We start from the raw sequence: 17,143 nt of genomic DNA, 5'->3' as shown, positions 1-17,143 counted from the left end.
ACTCAAAACCAGTCCCTGATCAGGAATTGGGTGCAGATGAGTTGACTAATGCAACTCCTTCAACCCAGGTAAAGCTCCCCCGGAAGCCCCAGGATGCGTGATTCTGGTTTGTCTGCCCTGTTTTTTAAAATAAAAGTCAATGGGGGCACCTGGGTGACTCGGTTGAGCGTCCAACTTCAGTTCAGGTCATGATATCATGGCTCGTGAGTTTGAGCCCCACATATGGCTTCCTGCTGTCAGCCCTGAGCCTGCTTCGGATCCTCTGTTCCCTTCTCTCTCTTCATCTCTCTCACTCATTCTCTCTTTCTCTCTCTAAAAAATAAACATTTAAAAAAATGTTAGGTAAAACAGTTAAGTAAAATATTCACGAAGTATGATTAAGTATTCATTTAGTAAAATAAATGGGTAGTAATCTAAGAATTAGGTTTTGGCCCCCCTCTGTACTTGATGTGGGAAATATTGAGTCAGATCCCTTTGCAGATGTCTTTATGTTGACCCTCAATGGATCAATAGAATATGTTTGATTAAAATCTGTTCAAAATGTGCTAACCTAATCTAAGTTAAGAAGACAGAACTAAAATATAACTTTCCTGAGAGTCATGATTATAATTGGAAAACTTGGCTTTAGTTTTGAGCAATTAGTCTAAAAAATGATGTCATGGAGCCAGTTTGGAGTGAGCTCTAATGCGTTAAATAATATACATGCTCAGTTGCCTTTTTGCTAGACATTACATCAGACAACTGGAATTCAAATCCTGGCTACCCCATGTCACTGCTTACAGACCTTGGGCAAGTCACTTGACCTCTTTGCATTTCATCTGTAAGATGAAAGTGATAATACATCCCTGACTCATTGGTGAGACTAATGCAGCTAGAATGACTGTATTAAATAACTCTATGGCCCTAAATCTCTGTACAAATGTTAGTTACTTTTAACATCAACTACTGTAATTGCTAAATGGTGAATATTGGCTAATAGCTACACAGGACTCTTCCTAATCCCCAGAAAGGACTTTTTGAATATATTCTGTATTGTTATATTTTATTATTCCTAGTAGATAGATAATAAGAAAAATTTACTAATATCTGTGAACTTCTATTTATGACCACCAGATAAAACAATTTACATAAAGCCTAAATGTCTTCACTGGAAGTAAGAATGAGAGAAAAATCTTGGAATCAACCTCATTCTCCCCCAACAGGGGTTGATAAAATAAATTATGCCTCATCCATCCTATAGAATACTATTCAGCTTTCAAAAAATAAAATAGGGAAGCTCTTTAGGTAGTTATATAAAGCCTTCTGACATATCTTGTTAAGTTGGAAAAAAGCAAGATGCAGACCTGTATGTTTGTTATGCTATTATTTAGATTAAAAAGGCATTGGGAGGGGCGCCTGGGTGGCGCAGGCGGTTAAGCGTCCGACTTCAGCCAGGTCACGATCTCGCGGTCCGTGAGTTCGAGCCCTGCGTCAGGCTCTGGGCTGATGGCTCAGAGCCTGGAGCCTGTTTCCGATTCTGTGTCTCCCTCTCTCTCTGCCCCTCCCCCGTTCATGCTCTGTCTCTCTCTGTCCCAAAAATAAATAAATGTTGAAAAAAATAATTTTTTTTTTAAATTTTAAAAGGCATTGGGAAGAGGGACAAACTGCTTGTAAAATTTATATGGAAACGCAAAGGGCCAAGTAGAGCCAAGGCAACCCTGAAGTAGAACAAAGATAAGGGATTTATTTAAAAAAAATTGTTTTAACTTTATTTATTTTGAGAGAGAACATGCAAGTGTGAGCCCGAGAGGGGCAGAAAGAGAGGGAGAGAGAGAGTCCCAAGCAGGCTCTGGGCTTTTGGCGTGAAGCCTGACAGGGGGCTTGATCCCATGAACAGTGAGATCATTGACCTGAGCCAAAATGAAGAGTAGGATGCTTTACCGACTGAGCCACCCAGACACCCCAAAGATAAAGGATTTAAACTATCAGACATCAAGACTTATTATGAAAAAAGTTGAATTCACTGAAACAGAGAGTAGAAAAGTAGTTGCCAGGGACTGGTGGGTGGGGGAAATAGGGAGAGGCTGGTAAAAGGGTACAGACTTTCAATGTAAGAGGAATATGGCCTGAGAATCAAATAGGTAACATGGTGACTTGAGTTGATAACACTGTTTGTATGATTGAAATCTGCTAAGAGAGTAGAACTTAAATGTTCTCAAGAAATTAAATAAATAAATAAGTAAATAAACAAGTGAAAAATGTGAGTATGTGAGGTGATGGATGTGTTATATAAATAAGCAAAACAATAGGCAGGCACTCACTGTACATTCTAAATATCTTACAATTGTATTTATCAATTATCCCTCAATAAACCCAGAGGAAAGAGATACTTACTGTGAAGCTCTAGTAGTTAAATCTGTGTGTTATTGGTGCAACAAAAGGTAAATAGACCAATAAAACAGAGTAGAGTCCAGAAACGCACACATGTGGGCAACTGACATACAACAAAGGTGTTACTGTAGTGTGGCAGAAAAAAGACAATCCTTTCAAAAAATGGTGCTAAGTTAACTGGATATTCGTATGGAAAAAGAAAAAATGAATCTTGACCCCTCGCTTACAAAAATCCACTCAGAAAAAAAAAAATCACTTCGGAATGATTAGAGATCTGAAAACAAAACAACTGAGGTAACAGAAGAAACATAGATAAATATCTTCATGAGCTTGGGAAGTCAAAGAGTTTTAAAGCAGGAAACAAGAAGTGCTAGCTACAAAATAGTGAAATTTACAATAGGACTACATTAAAACTAAGGACTTTTGTTTAGCAGAGGATACCGTCAAGTGGGTAAAAAGGAGGCGGTGGAGAGGAAAAGCTGCTTGTAATATACGTAATAAACATACATAGCCAGAAATATAAAGAACTACGGATCGGTAAAAAATAAAATAAACAGACTGCTTTTTAAAATGGGCAAAGGGCCTAAATAAATACCTATTTACCAAGAGATGATCCAAATGACCAGCAAAGATATGAAAAGTTGTTCAGCTATTATTCTTTAGGAACATGTATGTGGAAACCATTCACAAGAATGGCGAAAATGCAAAAAATAGTCAATATCAAGTATCGTTGAGGACATAGAGCAACTGGAACTGCAAAATGCAGGTCCGTTTGTTAATATGTACACGAGCCAAATACACACATCCTGTGACCCAGCGAATCTACTCCTAGGTATGCAACAGAAATGTTTATGTGCATTCACCAAAATACAAGAGCAATTACAGCAGCACTAGACATTATAGCCCCACACCCCTATGTCCACCGATAGCAGAATGGATACAGTGAGGTATATTATTTATACAATGGAATACTTTTCAGCAACAAAAATAAATCAACTACTACTCCGTATAACAACATGGATGAATCTCACAGACATAGTATTGAAGGAAAGATCTAGGTACATTGGAATACACACTGTATTATATAAAGTTCAATCTATGTTGTTAGAAATTAGGATCGTGTGGAGGGTGTGAGCTTGTGGTCTGGCCATGGACTTTGAGATTCTGGTAAAGTTTTCTTTCTTGATCTAGGATTACATGTGTTCATTCTGAGAAAAAATATTGAGCTGATCACTTGTGATTTGTGCACTTTTTTCTCTAAGCATATGTATGTACTTTATTTATTTATTTAAAAAAATTTTTAATGTTTATTTATTTTTTTGAGAGAGAGAGAGCACAAGCTGGGGAGGGGCAGAGGGAGAGGGAGACACAGAACTCGAATCAGGCTCTAATCAGGCTCCAGGCTCCAAGCTGTCAGCACAGAGCCCGATGCGGGGCTCGAACTCACAGACCACAAGATCATAACCCAAGCTGAAGTTGGATGCCTAACTGAGCCACGCAGATGCCCCTGTATGTACTTTAATAGAAAGTTTACACTTTGAAATGGGGTAAGTAAATATTCATATTCATATCATTAAAATCCCTGGAAGAATACAAAAGAAACATGTTTTAAGGAGGGGGTCCTGGGTAGATGGGGAGGGAAACTTTTCATTTTAATTTTTTCCTACTTTTTAAAAAGACTTTCTTTTCTTTTTTTTTTAATATGTTTATTTTTGAGAGAGAGATAGAGACAGAGAGACAGAGGAGTGGGGGAGGGGCAGAGGAAGAAGACACAGAATCTGAAGCAGACTCTGGGGGCTGAGCTGTCAGCACAGAGCCCCACACAGGGCTCGAACCCACAGACTGTGAGATCATGACCTGAGCCGAAGTTGGACGCTTAACCGACTGAGCCATGCGGGTACCCCTCAAGGTTTTATTTTCAAGTAAACTTTGCACCCAGTATGGGACTCGAACTCACAACCTCGACATCAAGAATCACATGATCCACCCGCTGAGCCAGCCAAGTGTCCTTCCAACTTTTGTTTTTTGCTCCACCTACTTTTTGAACCATTGGAATGGATCATTCATTCTGATATTTAAAAAATAAACATTAAAATAATAAAAATTTTAAATATGAAATGAAAATAACACTTCTGAGTAGTTCAATTGCTTTTGGTCCCCCAAATTCTCATGACAAGAAATGAGCAACTAGATATGGAAATTGAAGATAAGACAGTTTATTATTTTGCTAACCAATCAACTTTCTGTCTTTAACAAATGTACTTTGATCTCATGAAAAAGCTCAGCAAAGGGTTTAGGACTGTTAATTTAGGATGAAATAAACAGTTGTGATTAGGCAACTCTCTTCGTCTGAGACATGTCCTGAGGGGGTCTGGGGCTCCAGCCTAGTGAGATATGAGACCCATTTGCCAAAATGGAAATCAGAACAAATTCTCCACTGTCTGGGAAGGATGCTGGCAAGGGAACCCCACTGTCTTCCATTTAACTCTTCCTGAATGTTTTCCCATCAATCCTTAGCCAGACTGCTAGCAGCAAAGATACTTCTTCATTCTTTCATTTACTTAGATTAATATAGTCAGATTCCTTAACAAAAACCTCTGGGTCACTGCTAGCTTGTTCTGTCCCTGAAACAGGCTGTCCTAGTTATATCAAGGTGATTATCAAATGTTTCAGCCCCTGCTTTCAGCAAACAACACTGATTTTAGGAGAAGAGATGAGAGTAATGAAGAGTAACGAAAAAAGGTGAAGAAGAGGAAGAAGGCAAAGAGACAGCGACTACACTGAGAAGCAAGCAGAGCAAACACTGGAGAAAAGGGGAAGCAGAATTTATCTTTTTTGTTTTTCCTCCCTGAGGCTGTGGAAATAGACACAGGGAGGTGGTGACTCTCAAGAGGAATTAAGACCTTGCACTGTCTGTGTTCCAGAGGAGGTTTTCTTGGTTTCTAGGCTCCAAAACTGCTCAGCAGAGTATCTTCCTCTCCTCCTTCTCTCTCCTTCCTCCCTCCCTCTCTTCTTTAACTCTGGGCTTCATTCTGTTGTGTTTGTTTGTTTGCTTGTTTATTTTGAGAGAGAAAGAGAGAGAGACAATGCAAGCAGAGGAGGGGCAGAGAGAGAGGAAGAGAGAGTCTCCCCCACTGTCAGCCCAGAGCCCAACATGGGGCTCAGTCCCACACATTGTGAGATCATGACCTGAGCCAAAATAAAGAGTTGGAAGCTTAACCTACTAAGCCACCCAGGTGCCCCTCTGTTTTGTTTGTTTTTATTTTATTTATTTATTTTAATTTTTTTAACGTTTTTTATTTATTTTTGAGACAGAGAGAGACAGAGCATGAACGGGGGAGGGGCAGAGAGAGAGGGAGACACAGAATCGGAAGCAGGCTCCAGGCTCTGAGCCATCAGCTCAGAGCCCGACGCGGGGCTCGAACCCACGGACCACGAGATCGTGACCTGAGCTGAAGTCGGACGCTTAACCGACTGAGCCACCCAGGCGCCCCTGTTTTGTTTGTTTTTAAAGACAGGTTTATTAAGATATAATTTACATGGAATAAAATTCACCTTTTTTTGCTGGGAAGACCTATGAATTTTGACAAATATAAATAGTTATACATATAATCACCAAGATATAGAACATTTCTATTACCCCCCCCCCCCCCCAATTCCCCTTATCTCTATAGTCACCCTGCCCTTTTAGGCCCTGTCAACCATTGATGACTTTCCTGTCCCACTAGTCTTTTACAGAATGTAATATAAACATACAGGATTTGGGGGAACCTGGGTGATTCAGTTGGTTAAGTGTCCAGTTGGTTAAGTGTCCGACTTGGGCTCAGGTGATCTCTTGGCTCATGAGTTTGAGCCCCACATCAGGGTCTCTGCTGTCAATGCAGATCCTGCTTCAGATCCTCTGTCTTCCTCTCTCTCTGCCCTTCCTGCCTGCACGTGTGCTCTCTCTCTCTCTGTCAAAAATAAATAAACATTAAAAAGAAATAAATACATAGGCTTTGAATCTGACTTCTTCCATTCAGAAGGCTTTTGTCATTCTTCCACGTCGTATCATTCCTTTTTGTTGCTGAATATATTGCACTGTGTGGCTATTGGTTTATCCAGTCACCTGTTGATGAACACCTGGGTTGTTTCCAGTTTGGGGCAGTTACAAAGAAGGCTGTCATAAACATTTGCAAACAGGTTTCTGTGTCTTCCTTAGTTGGTTAATGAATATTCAAACACATCAAAAGTTAGAAAGAGACTAGTAGAGTGACCCTGCACAGAGTCATTGCCAAAATTCAACAGTATCAAAATTGTGCCAATGTCTTCTATATCTCTCCCTTTTTTCCTTTTTTTGCTAAAGTTTGTTTAAGAAGGTGCTTGAAGTTGTATCAAATCTCTAAAAGCATGATAGATCTCTAAAGCATGACATTTTCTTATACAGCTACAGTGCCACTATCACTTCTGACTAAGTGACTTCCTCTTGGTATTACTTACTACATCACCCATAATCAGACTTCCCCGATTCTCTCAAAAGTGTCTTTCTACAGTCAGATTCTTTGAATGAGGGTCTACATTACATGAGGCTACTCTGTCCTTTGACCCCACGTCACTGACTTACAGCCTTTTTTCTATAGATCATTTGCATATTTTGGACTTGTCTCTTTACCTCCTTTGTGGGGGGTGGAAGGGTCACTGAACTTTCTCCTCTATTTCTAAAAAAAAATTTTGGGAATGTTTATTTATTTTTGAAAGAGAGAGAGCGTGAGCCGGGGAGGGGCAGATAGAGGGGGAGACACAGAATCTGAAGCAGGCTCCAGGTTCCCAGTTGTCAGTACAGAGCCCAATGTGGGCTGGAACTGACTAGCCGTGAGATAAGGACCTGAGCTGAAGTTGGACGCTTAACCCACTGAGCCACCCAGGCGCCCCTCTCCTCTATATCTTGCATTTCATGTAAGTTAGCTCTGAGGACATGATTAGACTATTGGTGGCGTGGTTAAAAGATAAATGAAGGCATATTAAAAAATTTTAAGAGTTTATTTACTTCCAAGTCAGGCAGCGCCAAACCGAAAGTGGTTAGGAGCGCTCCACCAACAGGAGTGGGGAGAGACTTGTGTGCAGAAAAGGTGAGAGTAAGGCAAGGAAATTATTGATCGGCTACAGCTTACAGACTAGTTGCCTGCTTGTGATTGGTTGTCCTTAGGTTTCGATTTCGTAACGTTGAAGAGCTTTCAGGCTTGGATCTTGTTTGCTGCTAATGAAGACACCGTGTGTTACAGCTGCCCATGTCTAATGGCCTTCCTGTTTAATTTGACAGGAGCAAGACTCCTGCATAGGTGGGGCAGTGGGCTTCCTCTTGCATCTCATTAGGGGCCCCTGCGGACGGTCCCCTATTAGGGATGCTAAATTTGATCAATGTCAGAACACACGTGGCAGATCAGGCATGAAAGGGACCATCAAGCCGCTCTATTTGCTTGCCCCTCCCCATTCCCTCCCAGGGAGTCACTGGTACAGATATGGAAGCTGGGCCCTCTGGTCCTTGCTCTTGCCCACACATCCCCATCCAGAAGGAACCCTTTCTCCCAACAGCCTTATTTGGCTCTGACTACATTCTACCTGGCATATTGTTTGTGTTTGTGCCCCCAACTCTGCCCCCACTTTAGGGTGCAACGTTTAGAGGGCAAGGCAGTGGTTTATGTATCATCTTATGCCCATTTTCCTAAGTCGTATGTTAGTGCAGACAGCACAGCTCCTGAGTCAGACAGATTTAGATTGCCTTGGTTTCTACACCTTTAAGCGGGAGTAGTAATAGAAACTTATTCATGGCGCCATTGTGAGAAGTAAATACAGGCAAACTCTTACTGTGTTTCACTTTATTGCACTTTGCAGACAATCACAATTTTTTTTACAAATTGAAGGCAATTCTCCTAGTATTTATGTGTTTATTTTTGGTAATCTCTACACCCAACTGTGGGGCGCAAACTTATGACCCTGGGATTAGGTCTCATGCTCTTCCGACTGAGTCAGCCAGGCACCCCTCAAACTTTTTTTATTATAATTATTACATTTGTTACAGTTGGTTACCTGTAATCAGTGATCATGATTCAGACAACGGTTGGCATTTTTTAGCAATATTTCTTAATTACATTATGAGGTTTTTTTTTTAGATATAATGCTATTGAACACTTAATAGTCTATAGTATAGTGTAAACATAAGTTTTTTCATTAAAAATTTTTTGATGTTTATTTTTCAGAGAGAGAGCTGCAAAGAGGAAGGGGCAGAGAGAGAGGGAGACACAGAATCTGAAGCAGGCTCCAGGCTCTGAGCCGTAGACACAGAGCCCCATGCAGGGCTCGAACCCATGAACAGTGAGATCGTGACCTGAGCTGAAGTTGCACTCTTAACTAAGACACCCATTTGCCCCCAAGCATAAGTTTTATATGCACAAGAAAACCAAAAAATTCATTTGGCTCGCTTTATTGAGATATTTCCTTTATTGCAGTGGTCTGGGACTGAACCCACACTATCTCCGAGGTGTGCCTACTCTCAATAAAAATTATCTTCAGCATTGGTAGGGTGCATACTGGTTATCTCTAAGTAACTATTTGTCCTAATGGCTGCCAAACATTGGCATATCTCATCATTGGCATATTTTATCATTGCCTCGTGGTTGGGAACCAGGCACCAGCTTACAGCTGGCTTTCTCTAATTCATAGGATTCTCTGATCACTGAACTGATGTGTACAAGAACTGACCTTGTCCAGACCCCCCACCCACCTTGCACGAGGGGATAGATATTACTGTTCTTATCTTATACAGGAGCTAACTGTGGCCCTCAGAGGCTAATCCATTCAGACAAGGAGGGAGTGGAAGATTTAATGGGAGAAGAGAGATGATATGTCATGGGATAAATTGTTCATGGTAATCAATTTAATGATTAAACAGCTAAGAAGTGTTGAAAGAAGAGCAGATTTCAGGTCCCCTGCTTCCAAATCTAGAGCTCTTTTCACTACATGTTAATACGTTTTTCTGTTCTTTAGGTCTTCAGTGATGGTGGTGAGCGGGTTGGGGACCTTGGGAACAAGCCTCTGTGGAGAGAGGGAAACTCTCTGCAGCCTGAAGGCTGTTAGCACTTTTCCTGCAGAGGAAAGCACCAGCTAAGGAGCAAGCTCAGAACCAGTCCAAACTAGTCTGTGCCGTGACGGACCTTCACTGTGCTGAACTTTCACCGACTTTCCCCCCTCATTATAATATTAAAAATCATGCCCAGGGATGGAGATTTAACATGTTAATTAGGCATGCGGCTGCCAAAGAAGCAGGACCTTTAAGCACACTGGTGCTAATAAATCCCGGCCTCTACCTGTTTATATATCACCCTTTTCCCACCGAAATTTCTTTGAAAGCCCCTCCCTGACCTCTCCCCGGAGAGTCAGCCTGAGGATTCTTTTCTGCTGCTTCTCTCGAACTCGAGCATAAGTTCCGATAAAGCCTTGCCTGTGCTTTTAAATTTGGGGTCCAGCTGGTTTCTGCCTTTGTGGGGTCCAAGGACTCGAGGCCATTTAACACCACCAACTGTAGCGATGAACAAAGAATAAATTGAAAGGGGAAAAAAAGCTATAAAGCCAGTGTTGCTTCGACTTCTGTAGAACCTCGTTTGCTCTCCATTTGGCTGTAATTTTCTCTTCCGCCTGCCTATGATAGTGATAAGGGTTTCCATTAGAAAGAGAGAGAAATACATGCTCTCCCCCACGTGAATATCTGTATGAGGAGCCATGGAGCTGTGGTCAGGACCTTGTAGGCGACTTGAGTGACCCAGGCTGGGAATAAGTGCACTGTCACTACGCGCCTTAATCCCTGCCTGTGGGGCCTGTGTCCAAGGCCGGACAATTTAGTGCACCTTAGAATGCATTACCTTCAGGAAGAGACCGCCTACTCACCCCACTTAACCCTAGTGTCTGCACACACAGAATGTTTCCACCCCCACCAGACCCCTGCATCTGAAATACAATTTTGAAAGAATTCTTTCCCTGCAGTCAAGGTATTGTCTCCTAAGATGACTTCATTAAAGTGCAAATGGACCCAATAAAAGATATGAGGGCCATTATATTAATTAACAATGACTTAATGCTCCTTCGATCATTCTGATTAAGTGAATGAGAAGATCCCTAACACTTGCTAATTATCCTTTTAACAAAGGCTCCCAGCTTTCAGCAGGCAATAGCATTAAAGCAGATTGGAGAATATCCTTTCATTTCTGCTGTATTTCTTTTTACAGTTACTTTATATTTGTACAGTTACTTTATACTTATGTTTACTTTTATATTAGATGAATTTTCTATTTTATGTCACATGTAATTTTAAGATATATTTATTTAGCTTCTTAAAATGTGAATAAATTTAGTAAAAGTTATTAAGTATACAATAACACAGGTGGTACTCAATAATGGCAAAAATTGAGAAGGCTATGTGCAAATGACTGAGCATAGAATTATGCCATCCCTGACTTAGTAATAACTTAGTCTAACTTTTTTTTTTATTTTTTTTTAACGTTTATTTATTTTTGAGACAGAGAGAGAGCATGAACGGGGGAGGGGCAGGGAGAGAGGGAGACACAGAATCGGAAGCAGGCTCCAGGCTCTGAGCCATCAGCCCAGAGCCCGACGTGGGGCCCGAACTCATGGACCGCGAGATCATGACCTGAGCTGAAGTCGGACGCTTAACCGACTGAGCCACCCAGGCGCCCCAACTTAGTCTAACTTTTAAAAGTTGATTTGAAATTAGAAAATAATGTAACCAATTCAGGCAAAGTTTGAGAACTAGAGAAAGAAAAAAAAAAGGCATCATACATCATCCACTCACACATATTATGTATGCTCTTGTCACACTTGTGTTTTTTGGGAAGGTCTCACGGAGTGAGGTCCCTGTGATGTAAGAGGCATGCAGGCACGTCGGATTACTTCATTAGGACGCGGCTGCCCAGGAGAGAGAAGTCAGGGAAGATGAGAGGAGGGAAAGGGGTGATGTAGGGAGATTGTCATTACAGGAAAAAAAGATTGATAAGGAGCATGTCAGGGGCATCATTCCATAAGTTTGGTAAGCTCAGCTTTGTCTGGGTGACCCTACGAGGAATTATTCGAAGGAAAAATCTATAGCCTAATTTCCTAATGGCTAGATGTGACCTTCCATTTTCAAGGACCAGCGACACCTTCAGGGTAAGATAAGGAATAACTAAACCACTTGAGAGACTGGAGTGTCAATAGAAAGCTGATGGATCAATGATGATGTAATTTAGTGGGCCAGAAGCACTGTGTGGTGCCGATTCCCACACTGTGGTCACGATGCCTTGGAAATCACATCGTGAGCAGAATAGTTATTTTTTTGATCCACTGAAATAATTCACCCTATGCAGGGACCAGAAGTTTTCATAGGAGTAGCAAGTGTCTGGCAACAAAAGACAAAACTGCAAGCTGCAAAATAGAATCTGTGCATTTATTTGGGGTCTTAGGGATTATAACCTGAGGGACACAGATTCAACTGAAATCAAAAGTGTGTTCTGGAGAGACAAAAGAGGTTAGGGTTTTTCAAGAGGAAAGAAGGAACTTATGTAAGTTATTTTGAATGAAGGGTAATTGGTGCTGGTCTAGCTGGGCTAGTGTTAGGTGGGGGTCCATTTATGTCCACTGTAACATATAGAACATGTAGCAGGTGCCCTGGCTCTTACCTGAGTTCAGGAAAAATCCCAAGAATTTGAGACATAAGACCTGCATAAGCCTCATATCCTCAGTGTCATACTAGCTCCATCTTATTTATTTATTTTTGAGAGAGAGAGAGTGAGAGAGAGAATGTGCACATGCATGTGAGCTGGGTGTGGGATGGGCAGAGAAAGTGAGGGAGAGAGAGAATCCCACGCGGGCTCCACACTGTCGGCACAGAGCCCAATGTGGGGCTTGAACTCATGAACGGTGAGATCAAGACCTGAGCTGAGAGCAAGAGTTGGGACACTAAACCAACTGAGCCCCCCAGGTGCCCCCAGCTCCATTTGAAATAACCCTCTTAGCAATGCTTACTCCATTTTATTCTTTCCATTATCACAAATGTTTAATTAACAAGGAGATCATTAGACTGAGGTGGCTTCAGTGCATTAGTAGCCTATTAAGAAGAACCAAAACTGAGCCTATAATGCCTCTAGGTTAAGAAATTGAAATCTAAGGACAACCAATCACAAACAGTCAGCTAGACTTTCCCAAATAAGGCAACCACTTAAGCTATGGCCAATGGAATAGTTGCCTTGCTTTGCTTTCCCTGTAAGTTTTTCCCTTGGTTCTTGTCAGTGGAGAGCTTCTAATCATGGCTGATTTGACATTGCTGGATTAGGATTGATTTTTGCTGAAATAAACCCTCAAAAAATTTTTAAATTTAATTCAGTTTAATTTTTAAGAATGTTTATTTTTAAAAGAGAGAGAGAGATAGAGACAGAGATTGTGTGTGCAAGTGGGGGAGGGGCAGAGAGAGAGGGAAAGAGAATCCCAAGCAGGATATGTGCTGTTAGCACAGAGCGCTATGTGGGGCTCAAACTCACAAACCATGAGATCATGAGCTGAGCTGAGATCAAGACTTGGACACAACCAACTGAACCACCCAGGCACCCCTTAAAATTTTATTTTTAAGTAATTTCTATACCCAACATGGGGCTCGAACTGGCAACCAAAGATCAAGCATCACATGCTCTACCAACTGAACCAGTCAGGTGCCCCTCTTAAAATTTTTACTGTGCTTCAGTTTATATTTTAACACATCTCTCCCCATCAACACGATTAGAACTGGATTTGAAAGTTAGTTGGTAAATGGAGAATATCATTACTACAGTGTCTGATACACTACCGTGTATCAGGCACTATAGACACTGGGTATTCAACAGATGGACAAGGACTTGCAGTCTAATGGGGACATCCAATAAAATAGTTTGACAAATGAATATATAAGACAATTTCAAATTTTTGGATAGAAATAACTGCTATATAAGCAGAAATTGGTGGAAGGAGGAGAGAGAGAGTGCATGTGTGCATGCGTGTGTGTGCATGTGTGTATGTGTGTTGCTTCTGTCCACTGGCTGATCAGGGAAGGCCTCTTTTAGGACGTGACATCTGAGTTAAGCCCTGAAGGATGAAGGGGACCCAGGAAAAGAGTTGGGGAAAGCAATCAAGCTACAGGACAATGCTGAAGCAAAGGCAGACCAAGTGGGCCTTTTAGAGAGACAGCACGAAATCTGTGGGGTTGGATGAGAGAGGCACTGAGGTTAAATGTGTAACGGGAGGCAGTTCAGCACGATGGTTTAATGTTCAAGCTGTAGAGTCAGACTGCCTGAATTCAAATCCTCACTCAACCACAAACTAGCTGTGTGACTTCAGACATGCTACTTACCTTCTCTGTGGTTCATTTCTTTATAAAGAGGAGGAAATACAGGTAACTTCATCATGGAGTTTCTATGAAGATGACATGAGACACTCTAAGTAAAGCACAGAGCTGTCTCGGCACCCGGTTGTCCTCAATAAATATCAGATATTAGCATTAATGTGTCCCTGTCCACATAGACTCTAGTCCAGTGGTAATATTCCTTCTCTTTGGGGATGCACTTGGAAGGACACTGCCAAGTTGGGATTCTATGACTACTTTTTCAAAGTTGAATGGTAATACACTGGAGATCTGCAAATTAGGGCTCCCTGGGCCAAATATCTCCTGATGCCTATTTTTGTAAATCCTCGAGTAAGAAATAGTGTTTATGCTTTTAAATGTTTGGGGAAAAAATAGGAATATTTCATGATGAATGAAAAATAGGTGAAATTCAAATTTCAGTTTTCATAAGTAAAGTTTTATTAGAACACAGCCACAGTGTTATTTACATGTTGTATCTGGCTTCTTTCTTGCTCCAGCAGCAGAGCTGAGAAATATCCAGAGACCATAAAGCCCACAACATTTATTATCTGACCATTTAGAGGCAATGTTTGCCAATTTCTGTAGTATATCATAATTGTTAGGAGTGTAGATTTTGGAGACATGTTATCTGGAGATTGAGTTTCCTTCTAAGCAAATATCAACTTCCTCAACAGGTTGTGATAATTAAGAATATTTATCCTATAGTCTGAACTCAACAAAGCTTACCCATTGTTTTGACAATGAAGGTGATGATAATGATGATGTTCTTCTAGCCAACAGTCCAGTCTTGGATTGACACTTTTCCTTTTTAAATTATGTAGGTATTTTCCCTGGAAACAATCTTTTGAGCCTGTAAGACAGTTTCTCTTTTTTAGCTCATTTGCATTTCCGTGTACCATAATAGTTGAACTCTATGAGGGTAATCTTTCCCTTTTATTTCTAAGTTCTTAGAGGATTTCTTAGCTAAGCCTCCCAGCATTTAAAAATGCCTACAGCTGCAGAGCTTTTTAACTCCCTTCTTCTATCTTTGCCCAGGTGGACAAAAGTTCACAAATCTGTTTGATAAGTAAACAGAATACCTTTATGGCCTCAATTTAGTTCTTGATTATGGAACAAGATATAGTTTTGATTGTTTTATGCTAGTAATACATATCATTGGAAGCCAAATATTCTCCCAAATCCATTCACTCCTTGTTTCCTTTTAAATGGACTTTGTGGGTTTTTAAAATTTTTTTTTTACATTTATTTATTTTTGAGAGACAGAGACAGAGCACAAGTGGGGGAGGGGCAGAGAGAGAAGGAGACACAGAATCCAAAGCAGGCTCCAGGCTCTGAGCTGACAGCATAGATCCCGACTCAGGACTTGAACTCACAAACCATGAGATCATGACCTGAGCCGAAGTCAGACACTTAACCGACTGAGCCACCCAGGCACCCCAATAGGCTTTGTTTTTTAAAGTAGTTTTAGGTTCACAGCAAGAGTGAGAGTATAATACAAAGTTCCTGTTTAATAAACAAAGTTTCTGTATAACCCCTTGCCCCCTGCACCCCACCCTCTCCCCCCAACCTTCTCCACTATAAACAGCCCACATTAGAGTGGTACATTTGTTACAAATGATGAATCTACATTGACACATCATCATTACCCGAAGTCCATTACCCATTTACATTAGAGTTCACTCTTGGCATGGTGCAATCTATGGGTTTTGACAAATGTATAAGGACATGTATACACATCATAGTATCATAGTATCATACCATCCCCTGGCAACCATTGATGTTTTACTGCCTTTTCCAGAGTGTCTGATAGTTGGTATCATACAGTATGCAGCCTTTTTTAAAAAAAAAAATTTTTTTTTAATGTTTATTTATTTTTGAGAGAGAGAGACAGGGCATGAGTGGGGGAGTGTCAGAGAGGGAGACACAGAATCCGAAGCAGGCTCCAGGCTCTGAGCTGTCAGCACAGAGCCCAATGTGGGGCTTGAACTCACAGACCGTGAGATCATGACCTGAGCTGAAGTCGGAGGCTCAACCGACTGAGCCACCCAGGTGCCCCAAGCTTATTTATTTATTGAGAGAGAGAGTGAAAGAGAGAGAAAGAGAGAAACAGTGCGGGAGGGGAAGAGAGAAAGGGGGACAGAGGATCCAAAGTGGGTTCCGCACTGACAGCAGACAGCCCGGTGTGGGGCTTGAAATCACCAACCTCAAGATCATGACCTGAGCCAAAGTTGGATGCTTAATTCCTCTTTCTTATAGTTCACTGTTGGTGTGTAGAAATACAACTAAATTTTGTGTATTGATTTTGTACTCTGTAACTTTACTGAACTAATTTATTAGTTCTAGCTCATTTCTTTTTACTGCTGAATAGTATTCCATTGTCTAGATGTTTCACAGTTTATCTATTCACCTACTGAAAAAGATCTTTGTTGCTGTCAAGTTTTGGCAAGTATAAATAAAGCTGCTATAAATATCTGTGTGCAGATTTTTGTGTGGATATGTTTTCAACTCACTCAGGTAAATACTAAGAAGCACAATTGTCAGATCACATGATAAGAATATATATATATACATACATATATGTATATATATATATTTTGGTAATGTTTATTTAAGAGAAAGAGAGAGAGGGAGCGAGCGGGTGAGCATGAGTGGGGGAGGGGCAGAGAGAGGGGGAGATACAGAATTCGAAGCAGGCTCCAGGCTCTGAGTTGTCAGCACAGAGCCCGATGCAGGGCTCGAATCACAAACTGTGAAATCATGACCTGAGCTGAAGTCAGATGCTTAACCAACTGAGCCACCCAGACACCTCAAATATATTTTGTTTTGTAAGAAACTGACAAACTGTCTTCCACAGTTGCCATTGTTGCATTCCCCCCAGCAATGGGTGCGAGCTCCTGTTACTTCACAAGGTCACCAGAGGGTGTTGGCAATGTTCCGTAGGTCAGCCTTTCTAATAACTGTTTAGTGGTGTCTCATTCTTCTTGTTTCTTCTCATTGTTGTTTTAATTTGTATGTCCCTAATGACATATGATGTAGGACATCTTTTTATATGCTTATTTGCCATCCATTTATCTTCCTTGGTGAGGTATCTGTTCAGGTCTTTTGCTCACTTTTAAATTGAGTTGTTTGTTTTCTTAATATTGAGTTTTAAGAGTTCTTTGGATGCAAGAGTTATTTTGGATGCAAGTCCTTTATTAGATATGCCTTTTGCAAATATTTTTTTCCATTCACTAACCTTTACACTGAGATTAGTTGCCATTCTTTTGGTTGGAAAAGGAAAGTGAATTCTTCAATAGAATTGACTATAAGAGGTAAAACTAAAATCATTTTTTCCATTATAGCATGAAAAATTTTTTG

At 40.9% G+C, this 17,143-nt stretch overlaps 1 long non-coding RNA gene across 1 annotated transcript; it reads right to left on the bottom strand.

The window, feature by feature from the left end:
• Positions 1-147: 147 nt before the first annotated feature.
• Positions 148-15,284, bottom strand: LOC128315618 (uncharacterized). The gene is made up of 3 exons (XR_008298560.1): positions 14,513-15,284; positions 13,775-13,836; positions 148-312 (listed from the first exon to the last, which is right to left on the bottom strand). It is a non-coding gene; the product is annotated as an uncharacterized LOC128315618 (long non-coding RNA).
• Between the last annotated feature and the right edge of the window lie 1,859 nt (positions 15,285-17,143).

Source organism: Acinonyx jubatus, chromosome B2, assembly GCF_027475565.1.
Source record: "Acinonyx jubatus isolate Ajub_Pintada_27869175 chromosome B2, VMU_Ajub_asm_v1.0, whole genome shotgun sequence".
NCBI lineage: Eukaryota > Metazoa > Chordata > Mammalia > Carnivora > Felidae > Acinonyx > Acinonyx jubatus.
The sequence above is the reverse complement of the archived record's forward strand: the minus strand, read 5'-3'. Positions and strand labels throughout refer to the sequence as shown.